This window comes from Somniosus microcephalus, chromosome 23, assembly GCF_052327205.1.
Source record: "Somniosus microcephalus isolate GS21.2 chromosome 23, FLI_Smic_1.0, whole genome shotgun sequence".
Classification (NCBI taxonomy): domain Eukaryota; kingdom Metazoa; phylum Chordata; class Chondrichthyes; order Squaliformes; family Somniosidae; genus Somniosus; species Somniosus microcephalus.
The window spans coordinates 11352419-11373955 of record NC_141009.1 but is presented as its reverse complement, the minus strand read 5'-3'; positions in this window follow the sequence as shown (position 1 = coordinate 11373955).

Here is a 21537-nt window from a genome sequence, read left to right as displayed (position 1 = left end):
CTGGGAGACGCAACAGCGTCGAGAGAGAGCTCGACCGCGACAAACGCAGCCGGTGTAAAAGACCGGGGCTGCAAGCGGGCTGGGAGACGCAACAGCGTCGAGAGAGAGCTCGACCGCGACCGGTGAGAAAGGCCGGGCAGCTACCGAGGCCGCGAGGCGCAGCGACCGGGACAGTGTAAGGCGCGGAGAAAATTTTTAAAAAAAAAACCGCGGAGAACTCAGCCGCAGCCGGGGGGGAAAGGACTGGACTGCAAGAGGGGCTGGGAGGCACGATTTGAAAACCGCTGGGGAGGGCGAACGCAGCAATACGGCAATCGCCGTTACAGCCAGCGGGGGGGAGAAAGGCAAACGCGGGAAGCCGCCATTTTCAGAGGCGGGGAAGAAGACAAGCGCGGGAAACCGCCATTTTGAAAAAAAAAAGTTAAAGAAAAATTTATTTTTGTTTCTCAAGAAGATTGCGAGGATGCCTAAGCATGGTAACATCAACGATTTCGATCCCGATGTTGAAGATTGGGCCACGTATGTAGAACGCATAGAGATATATTGTAAGGCAAATAAAATATCAAATGAAGATAAAGCACTAACCTTACTAAACTCAATGGGTGCGAAGACATACGGGCTATTGAAGCATCTTCTATCACCAGCTAAACTGGTGGATCAGACTTTCGCTAATATTGTTGCTGTCCTGAAGAATCATTTGAACCCCACACCGCTGATGTTAGCGGAACGATTTAAATTTTGTGCGAGAACGCAACTGGAAGAGGAAAGCAACGCGGAGTATTTAATTGAACTGCGTAAGCTAGCGAAATACTGTCAGTTTGGGGAAAGTCTGACAGAGGCACTGAGAGACAAATTCGTGTGTGGATTGTCGAAAGAAGGAACACAAAAGCGGCTGCTTGAAGAGAATGATCTTACACTTGATAAGGCTGTCACTATTGCAGCATCGCACGAAGCCGCAGCGAGAGGCACTGCGGAAATGCAGCTGAAGGCAGCGGTACTCAGCGTAGATCAAATGGCTTTGGGTACAACGAAATGTTATCGTTGTGGAAAGACAACACACGATCAGAACCAATGCTGGTTTAAAAACCAGGAATGTAGAAAATGTGGCAAGCTTGGTCACATAGCTAAAGTATGCCGGTCAGGAAAGAAGACCAGCAACAAAAAGTCACCGCAGGAAAAGTGCAGAAAGGTACATAAGGTGGCTGAGAAGAGTTCGGATGAACAGAATTCGGATTCAGACTCCAACAGCAAGGAACTGGGTAGTCTGAGAATTCACAATGTGGGATGGGAGTGGATCAGGAAAATAAATATGGACTGGCACTCCCTAAAAGCAATAACGGTAGATTCCGGAAAGAAAGATGTCAAACCTGAACGATTGTCCAGAATATTGGATGAGGCTAAAGAGGTGTTCCAACAGGGACTGGGAACACTGAGAGGAATTAAGGCAAAAATCAAGATTGCAGAACATGCAAACCCAAAATTTTTCAAAGCCAGACCGGTACCTTATGCGATACGACCTGCTGTGGAAGCTGAGCTGGAAGGGCTAGAACGTTCAGGAGTACTGTCTAAGGTGGACTGGAGTGAGTGGGCCACACCCATTGTTCCCATCATGAAGCGTTCATCGAGTAACAAGCCAGGGGAACCGGGGAAGGTCCGCATCTGTGGAGACTTCAAGATCACAGTTAATCCAGTGCTTCACACGGTGCAATATCCGCTTCCGCGGATTGAGGATATCTTTGCTTCATTGTCTGGCGGGAAACACTTCACCAAGATAGACCTGGCGCAAGCGTACTTACAAATGGAAGTTGAGGAAGAGTCGCGCCAGTATCTCACAATCAACACGCACAGAGGCTTGTATCGATATAATAGACTGGTTTTTGGAGTGGCTTCGGCTCCAGCAATTTGGCAGAGGGCCATGGAGCAGGTATTACAGGGAATTCCAAGCACTCAATGTTACTTGGACGATATCCTGATTACAGGAGAGGACGATGAGGAACACCTCGCAAATTTGAAACTGGTGCTCACCAGGTTGAAGGAATATGGCCTTCGAGTTAATCGCCAGAAATGTGAGTTCTTTCAGAAACGGATCTCGTACTGTGGTCATGTCATTGACCAGGAGGGGCTGCACAAGTCACCTGACAAGATCGAAGCTGTTGTGAAGGCTCCCGCTCCGGAAAATGTATCCCAGTTGAGGTCGTTCCTAGGGTTGATTAACTATTACCATAAGTTTCTGCCAAATCTATCCATGGTGCTGCACCCGCTGAATGCTCTGTTGCAGAAAGAAGTACCATGGAAGTGGAGCGAGGACTGTAAGAAGGCCTTTCGCAAAAGCAAGGCATTGATCACCTCAGAGGAAGTGTTGGCTCACTTCAACCCAACGCTACCTATTCGTCTAGCTTGTGATGCTTCTCCTTATGGTATTGGAGCAGTACTCTCACACAAGTTGCCAAATGGCTCGGAAAGGCCAGTCGCATTTGCATCCAGATCATTGACCTCCGCTGAGCGCAACTATGCTCAGATAGATAGGGAGGCTCTCAGCCTTGTGTGGGGAGTAAAGAAGTTCAATCATTACCTGCAGGGCAAGAAGTTTACACTGCTGACAGACCACCAGCCGTTGGTATCCATATTCAACCCTAAAAAGGGCGTTTCCATTATGACAGCGCAAAGGCTACAGAGGTGGTCCCTTTTCCTAGGGGCACACCAATATGACATAGAATACAAAGGATCAAAACAGCATGGGAATGCTGACGGTTTATCGCGCCTACCGTTGCCAACGGTAGAAGAGGCGCCTACAGTGGACCCAGTGGAGATGTTCCACTCAACCATAGTGGAATGTCTACCAGTAACAAATTCTACCATCGAAAAGGAAACGAGAAATGACCCGACTCTCTCACGAGTCTATGATTTAACGGTGAAGGGATGGTCAGCACATGGCGAACCACTGTTGCCAGCATTCTCGCAAAGAAGAGAACAGCTGTCAGTGTGCCGAGGAACTTTGATGTGTGGATCCAGAGTGGTGATTCCATCCAAACTCCAGCATAAAGTGCTAAAGGAGCTTCACGAGGGGCATCTGGGTGGAGTGAAAATGAAGAACTTAGCCAGAGCGTTTGTGTGGTGGCCAGGTATCGATGGAGACATCGAAGAAATGACCAAGAGCTGTCTAGGATGTCAGAAGGTCCAAAACGCCCCACCACAAGCCCCTCTACATCCATGGGAGTGGCCCTCATCTCCATGGCAAAGGCTACATATCGACTTTGCTGGTCCATTTATGGACTCAATGTTCTTAATCGCGGTGGATGCACACTCCAAGTGGCCGGAGGTAATAAAGATGTCCTCCACCACCACGGAAAAAACCATCACAGTATTAAGGACCATATTTGCCAGGAATGGGCTGCCAGAACAGATCTGTTCTGATAATGGACCGCAATTTGTGTCCGAAGAATTCAGGAAGTTCTTAAAAAACAATGGGGTTAAGCACTACACGTCCGCCCCATACCATCCCGCCACCAATGGATTAGCTGAAAGGTTTGTCCAGACCTTCAAGAAGGCCATAAAGGCCATGGGTAATGAAGACATAAATCTACAACATAAGGTAGATAACTTCTTGTTGGCGTACAGGAATGCAACACATGTGGTTACAAACCAAACTCCCGCCATGATGTTTTTCAATAGAAGACTAAGATGCCGGCTGGATTTGATCAAGCCAAACATCAGAAGGGACGTAGAGAACTGGCAATTTCAAGGCATGAATGAAAGGCCAACTAGAACCTTCCAGATAGGTCAACAAGTTTTGGCCCGGGACTACCGTACCGAGAAATGGCAGCCTGGAACTATTTGCACACGACTAGGACCGCTGATGTATACCGTGGACATTGGTGAAAGCATAATAAGGCGCCATGTTGACCAGATCATAGAGTCATCCGAAAAGGGACAACCTACTCCACAACTCTATATGCCTAATGATGAAGCAGAGATACCCATAGTATCTACCTCCGATCCGGTGATACTGGAATCAGATGAACCCGACACTGGCATTCAAGCTGAATCGACCTTGCCAAAAGAACCTACTACACCACCGAAAACTACTACACCACCGAGGCGTTATCCGGACCGAGTCAGGAAGCCTCCAGAGAGACTGAATCTGTGAACTGTTTTACATGAAGTTGTGTATATATGTTATTATGTTATGTTAATGGGGAATATATACTGTTAAGCTAAAAAGGGAGGATTGTGGTGTATGTAACCGTTCCACCTTTAAGAGAACTATTTTAAGAGTTGCACTACTTTATCTTGGCTGCTGTATACTGTAATACCGGTGGTGACCACACCGGTATATAAGTGCTGTGTAATGATTTATTGGGCAGTTCCGCCCTGACCTTCGACTAGTAAAGACCTGTTAAAATTTACTCTTGTGGTCTGTGTAATAATTCTCATTATAACACACAGACTTAACACTACCCACTGAGCCAGAGCTGACACATAGGAATTGATGGGCCAATTGACCTGCTTCTCATAATTCTATCCTGTGTTATCCTTTGGGAGCTGGCACTGTCTTTTAGAAGTTAGGAAAAGGTGGTGTGGGACAGTGTTTGCACAAAAAAACTTGGAAATCCACAGTTCCAGGGCAGTCCATTTTTGGAAGTTGGAAAACAACAACAGTTTGCATTTATATAGTGCCTTTAACATAGTAAAACGTCCCACGGCGCTTCAAACAAAATTTGACACCAAGCCACATAAGGAGATATTAGGACAGGTGACCAAAAGGTTGGTTGATGAGGTACGTTTAAGGGAGGGTCTTAAAGGAGGAGAGAGAAGTGAAGATGTTTAGGGGGAAAAGAAAGAAAGACTTGCATTTATATAGCACCTTTCATGACCACTGGAAGTCTCAAAGCGCTTTACAGTCAATGAAACACTTTTGAAGTGGAGTCGCTGTTGTAATGTGGGAAATGCAGCAGCCAATTTGCACACAGCAAGTTCCCACAATCAGCAATGTGATAAATGACCAGATAATCTGTTTTAGTAATGCTGATTGAGAATAAATATTGGTCAGGACACCAAGGAGAACTCGCCTGCTCTTCTTTGAAATAGTGCCATGAGATCTTTTATGTTCACCTGAGAGGGCAGACGGGGCCTCGGTTTAACATCTCATCTGAAAGATGACACCTCTGACAGTGCAACACTCCCTCAGCACTGCGCTGGGAGTGTCAGCCTAGCTATATGTGCTCAAGTTCCATGGAGTGGGACTTAAACCCACAACCTTTTGACTCAAGCAATTGTGCTACCAACTGAGCCATAGCTGACACTGTGGCTCCATTGATACTCCAGAGCTTAGGGTCCAGGCAGCTGAAGGAATGGCCGCCAGTGGTGGAGCGATTAAAATCGGGGGATGCGCAAGATACCAGAATTGGAGGAGCGCAGATTTCTCGGTGGGCTGCTACAGAGATAGGGAGGTGGCGGGTGGCAAGGCCATTGTGTGAATTGGAATTAAGGTTGATAATTTTAAAATCGAGTCGTTGTTGGACTGGGAGCCAATGTAGGTCAGCGAGCACAGGGGTGATGGGTGTGTTAATAGACAGGAAGCAGGATCACTGATTATGTTCTGCTGTTTGTTTTACTAAAGAAAATGCATTGAAAACTATAATAACAAAAGCCTCCAAATCATGAGACACGGCACAAGTAGCAAATACTCCATTTTAATGCTGCTTTATTTTAAGTACTCGTCACAATCTACATAAATGTGTCTTGTACCCAGCTCATCACACTTTAGACCAAATATTAAGGGCAGGATTTTCATTGCGCCGTGGAGTCGGGATTGGAGGCGTGGGGGGGGTTAAAATCCCGAAATCAGGAGTCCCGACCCCATCCCGCACCCAAGCCTGTCTCCATGCCATTTTCAAAGGAGGCGGGTACCAGCCCTGCACTGGGACCCGCCTACCCGAGGCGGGAAGGGATTAGTGCCAATTAACTGCCTGTTAACAGGTAGTTAACGGGCAGTTTTTAGCCTAATCTCTATTTTTGATGTTGAAGTGTGGGATTCCCGATGGCTCCAAACCACGCCAAGTTAGAGAAAGCGGGCCGTCGGGTTGAGAGGGGTCAAGATGTCCGGTGTCCAGGTGAGTGATGTGTGCATGAGTGCAAAGGTAAGTGTGTTTGGTGTGTCTAAAGTAATTAAATAAGTTTTACATACCTTTTCTTACCTTTTCAGCCTTCCTTCCTTTAGGTTCCGGGAGTCCCTCATCTCACCGGCACAGAAAGCAGAATGGCTGCGAACTGTCAAAAGTGACAGCCTTCAGCTTACTGTGCAGGAGAGATTTCTAACTGAGTCTGTGGAGAAGGACTCAGGTTAGAAGTAAGACTGTCAGTGTTTGACAGCTTCAAACAGCTGTGAAACGCTGATATTTCATCTGTCAAAACTTCTTGACAGATGAAATGTCAGTCTGTGATGTCACCTGTTGCCGGGTGGCCCTTAATTGGCCTGCTGAGCCCACTGGGCGGGCTCAACAAGGTCAATCAAGTGAAAATTGCGTGGATTGGCCACATCTCGATGGAGGTGGAACTACAACCCGAAAGTTGTAGTCCCGCCTGCAACCCAACTCCTGAGTTAAATTAATAATAAAATACTGCGGATGCTGAAATAACAACAGAAAATGCTGGAAATACTCAGCAGGCCAGGCAGCATCTGTGGAGAGAGAAACAGAGTCAACGTTTCAGGTCCTGCCCTAAATGTCTAAAGTAGATTTTAAAAATGGAAGAAAGGCAGTTATTTCATACTGATTTCTTCTTACCTGGAGCCACAAATTTACAAGCACCCGCCAATCTACAAGCTTCTCCCAGCAACAGCAATTAACCTCAAACAGAAGCGAGAAATGTTGGAAACACTCAGCAGGTCAGGCAGCATCTGTGGAGAGAGAAAAAAACCAGTCACGTTAAAGTTTTGGATGTGGACCCTTGGCCAAAAACAGAAGTGGGGATTTTAACCCCCGGTTGGAAAGCAGGCGAGAGGCGCCAGACTTCCTGCCTGTGAGTTGCCGTGGGAATCCCAGTCGATTTTTAATCCCAGTCTCCTGGCCCCACACGGATAAGCTTTGTCCTTACCTTTTCGAGGCCTCCCCTTCTGCTCCAGCAGATTTTACTGGCCAGAGCGTACATGGCGGACACTCCAACCAGTAGGCCGTTCAAATTGCCCTGGAGTCATAGAACTCCAATTAGCATATATGTATGGAGCGCCGGCCTGAGTCAGGGACGCACCTCAACTGTCTGTTGTTAAAACACTTGCAGGGCGGTAACTGAGCGCCACAAAGTACCGTACAGTTTTAACTCCTGTTCTGATCATTTTCCGCCAGGCGGAGGTAATTAAAATCGCTCTAGAAGCCTTTAAACCTGAAACGTTAACTTGTCCGTTCTCTCCACAGGTGCTACCTCACCTGCTGAGTGTTTCCAGCATTTTTCTGTTTTTGTGTCAGATTTCCAGCATCTGCAGCTTTTTGTTCATGCAATTAAGCTCTAGCTGGCCTCAATTTTTAATCTATGTAGATCCCTTCCCCACAGGGAGCACCACACAATGGTGGCCTTAAAGGGTCAGGCTAAGTTAAACACCATTGGATTTTAGCAATAACGTCACAGCTGTGCTCCTGACCACACATCCGGCTCACAGTTTGCAATAAAATCAAACAATGCCGATGCAAAGACCTCTGTGTCTGTGTTTTACATCATGACTCAGCATTGAAGGAGTGGAGAATAGATTAATGTACCAAAACAGTAACAGTTTTCTAGGTTCAAATTACTTTAAAGCTACTAACAGCCGTGATCTAATTGAATGGTGGAACAGGGCCAAGGGGCTGAATGGCCAACTCCTGTTCCTATGTCTCTTCCTTCCTATCTGTGGATGGGAAATGGATCCAAAGTGCTGAGAAGACAAGAAACTGCACGTTTCTTTGCTGCAAGCAGAAAACGACATAGAGTGTACAGCACAGAAACAGGCCATTCGGCCCAACAGGTCCATGCTGGTGTTTATGCTCCACTTGAGCCTCCTCCCACCCTACTTCATCTCACCCTATCAGCATATCCTTCTATTCCTTTCTCCCTCATGTACTTATCTAGCTGTCCCTTAAATGCATCTATGCTATTCGCCTCAACCGCTCCCTGTGGTAGCGAGTTCCACATTCTCAACACTCTCTGGGTAAAGAAGTTTCTCCTGAAATTCTTATTGGATTTATTAGTGACTATTTTATGTTGATGGCCCCTAGTTCTGGTCTCCGCCAGGAGTGGAAACAGCTTCTCTACATCTACCCTATCAAATCCTTTCATAATCTTAAAAACCTCTATCCGGTCACCCCTCAGTCTTTTTTTTCTAGGGAAAACAGCCCCAGCCTGTTCAATCTTTCCTGATAGTTAATACCTCTCACTTCTGGTATCATCTTTGTAAATCCTTTTTGCGCCTTCTCCAGTGCCTCTCTATCCTTTTTGTAATATGGAGACCAGAACTGTATATCGTACTCCAAGTGTGGTCTAACCAAGGCTCTATGTAAATTTAACATAACTTCCAATTCTATTCCTCTAGATATTAGCCAAAAACAAAAATTAAAATTTGCATCTAGGTCATCTAAGTTAGAAGCAGTGCTTTCTTCTTCTAAAATGTAGTTTCAAACCTCTAATCCATGTGATCTGGAGTTGTCATCAGTTACCATGGCAACTTCCTCTACAACGTGTTGGTGTTGGAAAGCAAGCCGGTTCCATTTTTATCATTGTGTAATGCATTGAAGAACACTATTTTAAAATAAGTACGAGCGGATAATCCACGAAGCTGTGACGATGAGAGAGGCACACAGGGGTACTCTCATCTTTGCTTTGAAAGTGCTTTATTTAGACTCCCCTCCTGTGGTGCTGTGGTGGGAGAGATCAACGGAGCAGTTCTGCTACATGGGAGGGACTTGCAGGAGACAGGCACAGCCCTGAGATTAAAAGTATCTGTGCACATCATCATGAAATTTTAATATCAGCAGCTTGATATCAGGCGATTGCTGTGCTTTCATGATGCTGTGGAATGGGTAAGGACAAAATAATATTTAATGCAAAAATGCAGATGCTTTCTCCAGCCACAGGGGAAGAAACAGTTCAAAATCAGATTCTTCTTAGAGTTGAGTTAGCAATTTTTTTATTGCTCAACTCTTAAAATGGTAAATATTAAAACCATAAATCCTATTATGTGCCCTCATTACTTGCTGAACCTTGATTTATTAAAATCAAATCTCTTCTCAGAAACATTTCTCTTGTTGGAGATACATTAAAGCTTTATTACATAAGCCTCCATTTTATAAAATGGAAATTCACGACTTGAGCAATCCTTTCTTTAACTCTTTAGTAAATGCTTAACTCTTTTTATTAAACGTGAATATTAAATTAAGCATTTGAAGTAAAGTTTGCGCCACAGTTATAATTTTCACCCTGATCAAGAGTGCGGATCCTTTATAATCTCTGCTATCTATATCTATCTATCTCTATCTATCTATCTATATCTATCTATACCTATATATCTATTATGTATATAAATATAAATAAATAAATATATATAAAAGAGTTTGTCTGTTTGTCTGTCTAGCTATACAATCAAAAGTTATAGAGCATACCTACACGCATGTTATATCAAAAGAAAGCTAATCGTTAGGGGAGTCTCATAGGTGTATTTGCTTTTTGGTCAGACAAAAATTGTTCGGACAGTATACAAAAAACGTTCAAAAATCCTCAAAACGCCGCTCATTAGCGGTTGACCAATCCTACCTCTCATTAGCGTTGAGTGACGTGCTGGTTGACCAATCCTACAGTTCAGTGACCTGATGGTTGACCAATCGGTGCGCCACGGGTGGGACCTAATCCTCCAGTCTCCCCAAACTTCGCCGCCATTTTTTTCATCCCCACAGACAGCCAAACAAACCCCCACATTGCGGCTCCGGGAGCGGCAGGTGAGTTTACACACAGCGGGCGGGGGAGTGGCAGCGGCCGGCCGTCAACCGCGCCACCCACGGGGGAGCTCAGCTGGGGTCCATCTCAGCCCGAAAGCCCGGCCGGGCCTGAAGCGCTAGGCCCCACATGGCCGGTATCACAACCGCACCGGGCCTCAGGCGCTAAGCAGGGACAGGGGACGGAGCGACAGAGAGAGGGGGAGGGAGGGGAGGGAGGGAGAGGAGAGGGGGAGATGGAGGGACAGAGAGAGGGGACAGACATGGGTAGGGAGACCGCGCGGCACAAAATTGCCCTGGCAACGCCGGGCACCCCTAGCTAGTATATTTATAGATTTGCTGAGCTATTATGAACAAATGAAATGAAAAAAGGCCATTTTGCTCATCCAGCCTATTCTTCCCACAGATTATGGAAAGAAAGAAAGACTTGCATTTCGATAGCGCCTTTCATGACTTCAGGACGTTCCAAAGCGCTTTACAGCCAATGAAGTACTTTTTGAAGTGCAGTCACTGTTGTAATGTGGGAAAAGCGGCAGCCAGTTTTCACACAGCAAGCTCCCGCACAGCAATGTGATAATGACCAGATAATCTGATTTTTAGTGAGGTTGGTTGAGGGATGAATATTGGGCAGGACGCTGGGGCTAACTCCCCTGCTCTGCTTTGAAATAGCGGCGTGGGAATTTTTACGTCCATCTGAGAGAGCAGACGGGGCCTCGGTTTAACGTCTCATCTGAAAGACGGCACCTCCGACAGTGCAGCACTCCCTCAGCACTGCACTGGGAGCGTCAGCCTAGAATTTTGTGCTCAAGTCTCTGAAGGACTGACTACGCAACACAGACTAGCCCGTAGCTATATCGAGCCCATAACTCTACTGCACTCATTTAATCTCCCAAGAGAAAGTTCTGCATAAAAACCCCAGGATACCCAAAGGAAATCAAAATTCCAGAACCTGCATCATTCTCACAAATCCACTATTCAGTTGACTGGTTTCTCTCCACGGACAACCACCCTCTTCCCCTGAAGCTCAGGAACCATTGAGTCAGCCCCATGAAATATTTGATACACGTATCCCTCTAACCACCAGTCCCATTCCCAACAAGACATATAGCCAGCTCTTTTTTTTATATAAGGAATTAATTGACCCCGGCATCAACCGCTGGGAGACAATTTCACACATCAACGGCAGTGTGGGGGAAACAAAGCCCCTCTGATTTCTAGTCTTACTGAACGTATAGCAGAGCAGCTCACCACGTTCAGCTGAGCACTGAGGCTGGCGTCTGGCCGCTCTCTCAATGTCAGCAGTTCCCTGGGGAGCTAATCACCTCATTAAACTCACGGCCAGATATGTCTTACTCTTCATCATACATGCCTTACAGTTTAAGGAGTTTCCGTCTTGAATTCTGTTACATGTTGAGTGTGGCGAACATGGTGAAACAAAGGTCAACAGATAATAATGGTGATATAGAGCCTGAACATAGGTGGCTTTGTATATCAATAATACAGTATTTTAAGTTCTATTTTTCATCAAATTACTGCTTATATTTTTTAGTGGCGGACGTTAAACTTTTTCTTTATGTTGAGGGATTACTGTGCTGGGGAACCATTCTAAAACAAAAATACGTGTTTGTATGCTGTTAGCCGTGGCTCAGTGGGTAGCACTCTCTCTTGTCTCTGAGCCAGAAGGTTGTGGGTTCACATCCCACTCTAATGACTTGAGCACAAAAATCCAGGCTGACATTCCCAGTGCAGTACTGAGGGAGTGCTGCACTGTCTAGAGGTGCCATCTTTCACATGAGATGTTAAACTGAGGCCACCTCTCAGGTGGATATAAAAGATCCACATGGCACTATTTCAAAGAAGAGCAGGGGAGTTCTCCCCGGTGTCCTGGCCAATATGTACCCCTCAATCAACATCAGTAAAACAGATTATCTGGTCATTATCACATTGCTGTTTGTGGGAGCTTGCTGTGTGCAAATTGGCTGCTGCGTTTCCTACATTACAACAGTGACTACTCTCCATAAAAGTACTTCATTGGCTGTAAAGTGCTTTGGGACGTCTAGTGGTTGTGAAAGGCGCTATATAAATGCATGTCTTTCTTTTTCTTTTTTTGAATATCTTGAAAATTTATTTTCTTATTCCTCCCCCTCCCCACCATGGGTTGCTTGTTATTGTTGGATTGAATGGGGAAAGTGTGAAGATTTCTCACATACAACCATGAAGACCAATCCATGACCAACCAATGGAGGTGCAAGTCTGAGGGTTAGAACTGGCATGGCCAATTTCTCATCCTATCCAGTGCTGCATCTGAGCACAAGGTAGGCCTTAAAGGACAAAGAAAGTAAAAGGGAAGTGCTTTTAATAGAAAAATTAGCCCCGGCTCCAACACCATGGCTTCTCGGGGAACTCTGTCCATGGAGCAGATCTCTGGTTAGTCTGAAATCCCAGCAGTTTCTTCTGGAGCTGCTCCAGAACAATTCTTGTTGGTGATGTCACTGGAGTGAGTCAGGTGTGAGGGACGCCTGCCATCATGTTGCCGAAAGAAAAATCTTTTTTTCTACAAACTAAATATTCAACATTCTCCTGAGGCCAATATTTACTTCTATAAAACGGGGATGACCATTGAAAACAAAAATACTCCCCCTGGACTTGCCTTCCCCTTTAAACAATGAGAGCTGGGCTTGTAACTGGGAGCTGAGAACTCTTAATATTGTAGCTATTGGCAGCCTCAGTACAACAAACAATGAGTTGGACAGGACTCTGAGATGAGAAACAAGGACCATCCCAGGGCTTGGGACTCAAAATTCTCAACGTGTCTTCAATACAGAAAAGAAGATTGAGCGTGAGGATGTGGTTATGGAGGAGTCGTTTATCCAGGTCTTTAACATCCTGAGGGGCGTTGATTATGTACATGTAACGAGGCTATTTAAATAAATAAAGAAAGACTTGCATTTCTATAGCACCTTTCACGACCACCAGACATTCCAAAGCGCTTTACAGCCAATGAAGTACTTTTGAAGTGTAGTCACTGTTGTAATGTGGGAAACGCGGCAGCTAATTTGCACACAGCAAGATCCCACAAACAGCAATGTGATAATGACCAGATAATCTGTTTTTATGATGTTGATTGAGGGATAAATATTAGCCAGGACACTGGGGAGAACTCCCCTGCTCTTCTTCGAAATAGTGCTGTGGGATCTTTTACATCCACCTGAGAGAGCAGACAGGGCCTCAGTTTAACATCTCATCTGAAAGACGGCACCTCCGACAGTGCAGCACTCCCTCAGCACTGCACTGGAGCGTCAGCCTAGATTTTTGTCCTCAAGTCTCTGGAGTGGGACTTGTACCCACAACCTTCTAACTCAAAGGTGAGAGTGCTACCCACTAAGCCACATACTTAGACTGTAAGAGTTCTTGTTGTGTTCCAGGTCTGAGGAAGGATCCATACCTGAAACGTTAACTTTTCTCTTCGCTCCACAGACGTTGCCTGACTTACTGAGTGTTTCCAGCATTTTCTGTTCTCATTTCAGATTTCCAGCCTCTGCAGTGTTTTGATTTTTGCATGAACTGGATAAATATGTGGTTGTTAAATGGAATTGGACTTTCAGAGAGAATCTGCATAAGAGTGAAATGATCAAATGGGACACAATGGTCTCCATGCTGCTGGGGGAGAGGGGCAAATGTTAATGATCGAATTCTGTGGAGGCCAGGGTTTAAAAGTGTGAGGACAAATATGTATTCTGGAGTTATATTTGATTACCTTTTTTGATCAGAGAGTATTTATTTATGCAGAACCTTCCTTCAGGAGATTCAGAGGGTGGGGTAAAGTCCGTAATAAGGTCGCTTGCACACGGTCTGTGGAAGAGTTGATGGACTGAATGTACTTTTCTTATTCCATGTTCTTAAATGTAGCCTATTAGAGGCATAGTTCAGTTGCAGTACTCGGGGCATTCTCTTCACATGAGGTCAACAGAATATCACCAAGAACAGTTCAGACATCTTGCACCTGTCCAGGTTGTTTACAAGCAGCATTAAACTGAGTATTGAGTAAACTGAGGTGCCAGTCTGTGGCTCAGTGGGTAGCACTCTGACCTCTGAGTCAGAAGGTTGTGGGTTCAAGTTCCCCCCGCCACCCCCCCCCCCCCCCCCCCCGAGACTTGAGAACAAAAATCTAGGTTGACACTCCAGTGCAGTGCTGAGGGAGTGCTGCACTGTCGGAGGTGCCGTCTTTTGGATGAGATGTTAAACCGAGGCCCCGTCTGCTCTCTCAGGTGGATGTAAAAGATCCCATGGCATTACTTCGAAGAAGAGCAGGGGAGTTATCCCCAGTGTCCTGGGCCAATATTTATCCCTCAATCAACATCACTAAAACAGATTATCTGGACATTATCATATTGATGTTTGTGGGAGCTTGCTGTGCACAAATTGGCAGCCGCGTTTCCTACATTACAACAGTGACTGCACTTCAAAAAGTACTTCATTGGCTGTAAAGCACTTTGGGATGTCGTGAAAGGCGCTAAAGAATGCATGTCCTTCTTACTGAAATGTACATCAATAAAAGATTTTGTGCTATGTGTCAACAAACCCAACACTTACCACTTTTAGGGCCATTTGCAACTTTGAGTGTTTGAGGTCTGGCCTTAGTATTGACTGTGCTCAAGAACTAAAAGTTGACATCACGTTTTAGCAATTGGAAACTAAACTTGCGTCATCTGTCGATGGCAAGTACTCTACTGAGTCATTGACCTAGGTCCCACTGTATCGCTAAACCTGTCGAAAAGCCTCTTTCTGCAGCCTGATGTCAGCTATGGCAAAGACAACTCATTGATGTGCGCATTTGATCAATGGGTTGTAACGTATGGCAGTAAACTGGTTCGTGATTGAATAGGTCTTAAGTGGAATGAGTTCATAGGTTGTCTTAATCCAGTTTGTGGTGCACATGATCCCATAGGACAAAACCACCTAGAATTCAATATTATTTACCATTAAGTTGCAAATCTCATGCAGAGAAAATCTTTCCACCATCGACAAGGCACAAGTCAGGAGTCTGATGGAATAATCTCCACTAGTCTGAATGAGTGCAGCTCCAACAACACTCAAGAAGTTCGACACCATCCAGGACAAAGCAGCCCGCTTGATTAGCACCCCATCCACCACCTTAAACATTCACTGCTTCCACCACCGGCGCACCGTGTACTATGGGAGGGTTGCACTATCGTCTTTCAGATGAGACGTTAAACTGAGGTCCTGTCTGCTCTCTCAGGTGGATGTAAAAGATCCCATGGCAATATTTTGAAGACGAGCGGGGGAGTTCTCCCCGGTGTCCTGGGCCAATATTTATCCCTCAACCAACATCACTAAAAACAGATTATCTGGTCATGATCACATCGCTGTTTGTGGGAGCTTGCTGTGCGCAAATTGGCTGCCACGTTTCCTACATTACAACAGTGACCACACTTCAAAAAGTACTTCATTGGCTGTAAAACGCTTTGGGACATCCTTAGTTCGTGAATGGCGCAAGTTCTTTCTTTCTTTCTTTCTTCGATGGAAGGTGTGTGATAAGTTCCTCCGCTGAAAAACAGCAAGCAGCGCTATTAGTGTCACTTTAACCTTCAATCCCCTATCTCAACAGATATATAATACATGTCCATTTTTAAATGTGTCAATCGATCCCAAATCAACCACATGCATTTGCCTACATGACAACAGTGACTCCACTTTTAAAAGTAATTCATTGTTAAGTGCTTTGGGAGTCCTGAGCATGTGATAAGATACACAAGCAAGCCCTTTCTTTACTTTGTCTGGGAGTCTGATCGTGTGCCAATCCTGTGGGAGAACATTTAATTTCCAATCTAATATTTTTTTTCGGGTGCCTTTGAATCTTGTGCTGGTGTCCTCTGCTCCTATGCTGATTGTCCAAGTTCATTTGCTAACTTCAACCCCAAGCTCAGAGCCAGTTACCGGTGTTTAATATAGACTGCAGAGGAAGCGAGGGGCGACCATGTCTCTTGGCTTGTGAGGTAGATGGTCAATTTTTACTTGTTTTTAAAAAAAAATTTGGATGAGTTGTGACCACTTTGAAAGATTTATGGAGCGGCTGCTAAAGCACAAAATATGACCATGAGCGAATTTGTCACTAGCACAAACGCAAATACTAATAAAAAAAGGAATAAAAAAAATAAAAAAACATTACACGACAAAATAAATCAGAAATATGTGCATATTAAAAGGGCTTCCGCCTGTCGTTAAATGCCCTGATTGGCTCTCTCGACAGGATTTAAAGTTAAATTATGCAAAATCAAAAACAAACCTTATAACACTTAATCAAGCATGTGTTAAAACGTCAAGGCCTAAATACATCTTCTCAATTAACTTGCTTGAGATTGTGATTGCTCTTACTAATTTAATCAACACTAGAATAATTCTGGGACTGCGCGATGATGAATGGCAGAATCTGCACGCTCAGAGATGTTGTAAGTCTGCGCTGATGTAAGGAATGGAAAAAGTTTGCCGTCGGATTTGCTGGTGATTTATCTCAGCTCGGGAGAGTGCACAAACTCCAGCCCAGAATCCAGCCAAATACTTTTATTTATTAGTAAATGAAAGAAAAGAAAAAAAATTCAAGGATGGAAGGAAGGAAAGAAAAAAAGAGAGAGGAAGAAAGAGAGAGAGGAAGAAAGAGAGAGAGAGAGGAAGGAAGGAAGATTTGTATTTATACAGCGTCTTTCACAACCTCAGAACGTCCCAAAGCGCTTTATAGCCAATGAAGTACTTTTTGAAGTGTAGTCACTGTTGTAATGTAGGAAGCGCGGCAGACAATTTGCGCACAGCAAGCTCCCACAAACAGCAATGTGATGATGACCGGATAATCTGTTTTTTAGTGATGTTGATTGAGGGATAAATATTGGCCAGGTCACCGGGGAGAACTCCCCTGCTCGTCTTCGAAGTAGTGCCCGTGGGATCTTTTACGTCCACCTGAGAGGGCAGACGGGGCCTCGGTTTAACGTCTCATCTGAAAAATGGCACCTCCTACAGTATCCATAAAGCTGCACTGAAGTATTGCACAGGTTCACCCACCTATAGTACATGCTCTACATGTAAATATATATCTATAATATCTATATTTAGCACACTGTCACCTCTGACTCAGAAGTTCGTGGGTTCAATCCCCGTCCCAGATCGCATAACCCACGCTGACACTCCAGTGCAGTGTTGAGGGAGTGCTGCTTTGTCAGAGGTGCTGTCTTTCAGAGAAGGCACCAGTGCAAGGCTCAGTCTAATGCATCTACCTACATAACAACAGTGACTACACTTAAAAATGGAATTAATTGGCTGTAAAGCACTTTGGGCCATCCTGAGTATGTGAAAGGTGCTGTATAAATGCAAGGAGAGACTGGATAGGCACTCGAGGGAAATAAACTTGCAGGGCTACGGGGATAGAGCGGGGGAATGGGACTGACTGGATTGCTCTACAGAGAGCCGGCACGGACTCGATGTGCCGTTATGACTAAAGCTCTAAGCTCTTTCTTTCTCACACGCACTAGTTACCTCACATTATACTCTATCACCTCCAAGGAGCGTGAAAATTGCAAGAAAGCATCTCCTTCTTTGACAGCAACCCCCTCAGACCCGCGACTTCCACCACCTAGGTGGACAAGGAACTCCCTCCCTAACCGTGCCGTGGGGGCACCTTCACCACACGGGATGCAGCGGTTCAAGAAGGCGGCTCACCACCACCTTCTCAAGGGCAACTAGGGGATGGGCAATAAATGCTGGCCTTGCCAGCGACGCCCACATCCCGAGAATGAATTTAAAACAAAAGACAATTAGGAGGGCATGATATCGTGAGCCACTTAGATTGCACACTTTGCTTACATTCAATATGGTTTTCACATTCCACTCACCCAGAATCTACGGTTTACGATGGAAGCCTCATACTGCTTTAGCTTCATACCAGCTCAGCACAAAGTCAACTTTTTTAAAGGTAGTTTTGAAGTTTAAGACTCCGCGAGCCTCCTAACATGAAACCATGTCACTGCACTGAGGTACTGCTGCGTAGATCTCTGTTTATGTTTGCATGAGAAGAGCGCGCGCTGAGGCTGCAGTATAACTTGGGTCTGCCCGCTGGCGCTGCTCTGAGATCAGGTTCTGGTGTCACCGCATGATACTATACGAACCCTATGCTATTTTTCGTATTTGATAGAAGTCAAGATATTTGCATGAATCAGTGCTATTTGTACCATTCAAATTTCTTTTATTCGTTCATGGGATCTGGGCGTCGCTGGCAAGGCCGGCATTTATTGCCCATCCCTAATTGCCCTCGAGAAGGTGGTGGTGAACTGCCTTCTTGAACCGCTGCAGTCCGTGTGGTGATGGTACTCCCACACTGCTGTTAGGGAGGGAGTTCCAGGATTTTGACCCAGCGACGATGAAGGAATGGCGATATACTTCCAAGTCAGGATGGTGTGTGACTTGGAGGGGGAACTTGGAGGTGGTGGTGTTCCCATGTGCCTGCTGCCCTTGCCCTTCTAGGTGGTAGAGGTCGCGGGTTTGGGAGGTGCTGCCGAAGAAGCCTTGGTGAGTTGCTGCAGTGCATCTTGTAGATGGTACACACTGCAGCCACGGTACGCCGGTGGTGGAGGGAGTGAATGTTTAAGGTGGTGGATGGGGTGCCAATCAAACGGGCTGCTTTGTCCCGGATGGTGTCGAGCTTCTTGAGTGTTGTTGGAGCTGCACTCATCCAGGCAAGTGGAGAGTATTCCATCACACTCCTGACTTGTGCCTTGTAGATGGTGGAAAGGCTTTGGGGAGTCAGGAGGTGAGACACTCGCCGCAGAATACCTAGCTTCTGACCTGCTCTTGTTGCCACAGTATTTATGTGGCTGGTCCAGTTAAGTTTCTGGTCAATGGTGTTGATGTTGGGGGATTCGGCGATGGTAATGCCATTGAATGTCAAGGGGCAGTGGTTAGATTCTCATTTGTTGGAGAGTTGCCTGGCACTTGTGTGGCACGAATGTTACCTGCCACTTCTCAGCATAAGCCTGAATGTCGTCCAGGTCTTGTTGCATGCGGGCATGGACTGCTTCATTATCTGAGGAGTTGTGAATGGCACTGAACACTGCAGTCATCAGCGAACATCCCCATTTCTGACCTTATGATGGAGGGAGGGTCATTGATGCTCACATTAAATATGAGATTAATTTTGCACAATTATCTGCTCAGGACTTAGAATAGATGGGGCATCATATGAAGAAATACTCCGCACTTATTCAGCAGAGTCAGTCTCCACAGATTACAGCTGGCATTTCTGCACAGGATCACACTTCATTCAAGCAGAGTCGGACAGACTGCAGGAATCCCAGTTTATTTTCTTTCCCTTCATTCTGAGGACGTGGGCATCGCTGGCAAGGCCGGCATTTATTGCCCATCCCCAATTGCCCCTTGAGAAGGAGGTGATGAGCCGCTTTCTTGAACCGCTGCAGTCTCATGTGGTGAAGGTTCTCCTACAGTGCTTTTAACGTAGGGAGTTCCAGGATTTTACTAAAACGATTCACCGGCTTGCCTGGTTGGTGGGCTGGGAAATGATGTGCGCAGCCTGGGAACAACCACACAAGAGAGGGAGAAAACAAAATCATTTCTTCCTAAATTACAACAGTGGCTACACTTCAAAGATACCTCATTGGCTGTGAAGCGCTTTGGGACGTCCGGTGGTTGTGAAAGGCGCTCTATAAATGCAAGTCTTTCTTTTTTTCACATATTTTTAAAAAGTCAGTCAGGAGACAGCAGAGGCTCTGAGCTCACTACTGCCCTCCACTGGCTGCTGCAAAGAACAGGATTTATAAAGAAAAGTTTGGATAGAATACCCGAGTTGTTAAAGGATGCATGAACATTATTATTCTCACTTGTTTTCCATTGCCTAGCCCTTGCCAGATTTCCTGCTCTGTCCCCTGTGTGTCCAGTTAGAGTAAAAATACACCAAGTAAAGTGTGGAGGCAATGAAACTGCAAAATTGACAGATTTTAAATCCTCATCCTTGTTTTCAAATCCCTCCGTGGCCTCGCCCCTCCCTATCTCTGCAATCCCCTCCAGTCCTACAACCCTCCGAGATCTCTGCGCTCCTCAAACTCTGGTCTCTTGCGCATCCCCGATTTCCTTCACTCCACCATTGGTGGCCATGTTCTCAGCCGCCTAGGCCCTAAGCTTTGGAATTCGCTCCCTAAACCTATCCACCTTTCTACCTCTCTGCCGTCCTTTAAGACGCTCCTTAAAAACATAGCCATTCGGCCCCTCGAGCCTGCTCTGCCATTTTAATGAGATCATGGCTGATCATCCAAATTCAGTACCCTGTCCCTGCCTTCTCCCCATATCCCTTGATCCCTTTAGCCTTAAGAAATATATCTAACTCCTTCTTGAATATATTTAATGAATTGGCCTCAACCGCCCTCTGTGGTAGAGAATTCCACAGGTTCACCACTCTCTGGGTGAAGAAATTCCTCCTCATCTCAGTCCTAAATGGCTTACCCCTTATCCTTAGAATACTACTTCTTTGACCAAGCTTTTGGTCGCCAGTCCTAATATCCCCTTATGTGACTCGGTGTCAAATGTTGTCTGATAATCACTCCTGTGCAGCGCCTGGGGATGCTCTACTACGCTAAAGGCGCTATATAAATGCAAGTTGTTTCATTGAACATGGTTGTGATGACTGAGGCACCTCATCGATCCATGGGTCACCTCCACAGTGGGCTCCCGAGCTTTGCACATTTCTGCGTTAAGGCAGAAAGCTGCGGCTGCTGGGAATGTGAATCCGAAAGCAGGAAAGGCCAGACTGGCACCGCAGGTCAGTCAGTATCTGAAAGAGACCCGACCCCAGCGGGCACTGGCCGCAGGCACTCCAGTGTTCAGCAAAAATATTATTATTTAATTTATAAGTTTCCTTTTTTATGATTTAATTTTCTATTTGTTGTGCCCCTTTAAAAGTGGGGGGGCACATTTATTAGTTTTATATTGATGGCACTGGGGTAACCCTGTGTCTCCTTATAGTTTTATTCAGAAAAAGCATCTAAATGATGCCAGTTCTGATGAAAGGTCATCAACCTGAAGCGTTAACTCTGTTTCTCTCTCCACAGATGCTGCCTGGCCCGCTGAGTATTTCCAGCTGTTTCTGTTTTTATTTCAGATTTCCAGCATCTGCAGTATTTTGCTTTTTGTAATCGAAAGAGATTTAATTTTTTTATTGATTCATGGGATGTGGGCGTCGCTGGCAAGGCCAGCATTTATTGCTCATCCCTAGTTGCCCCTTGAGAAGGTGGTGGTGAGTCGCCTTCTTGAACCGCTGCAGTCCGTGTGGTGAAGGTGCTCCCACAGTGCTGTTAGGTTGGGAGTTCCAGGATTTTGACCCAGCGACGATGAAGGATCGGCGATATACTTCTAAGTCAGGATGGTGTGTGACTTGGAGGGGGACTTGGAGGTGGTGGTGTTCCCATGTGCCTGCTGCCCTTGTCCTTCTAGGTGGTTGAGGTCGCGGGTTTGGGAGGTGCTGCCGAAGAAGCCTTGGCGAGTTGCTGCAGTGCATCTTGTAGATGGT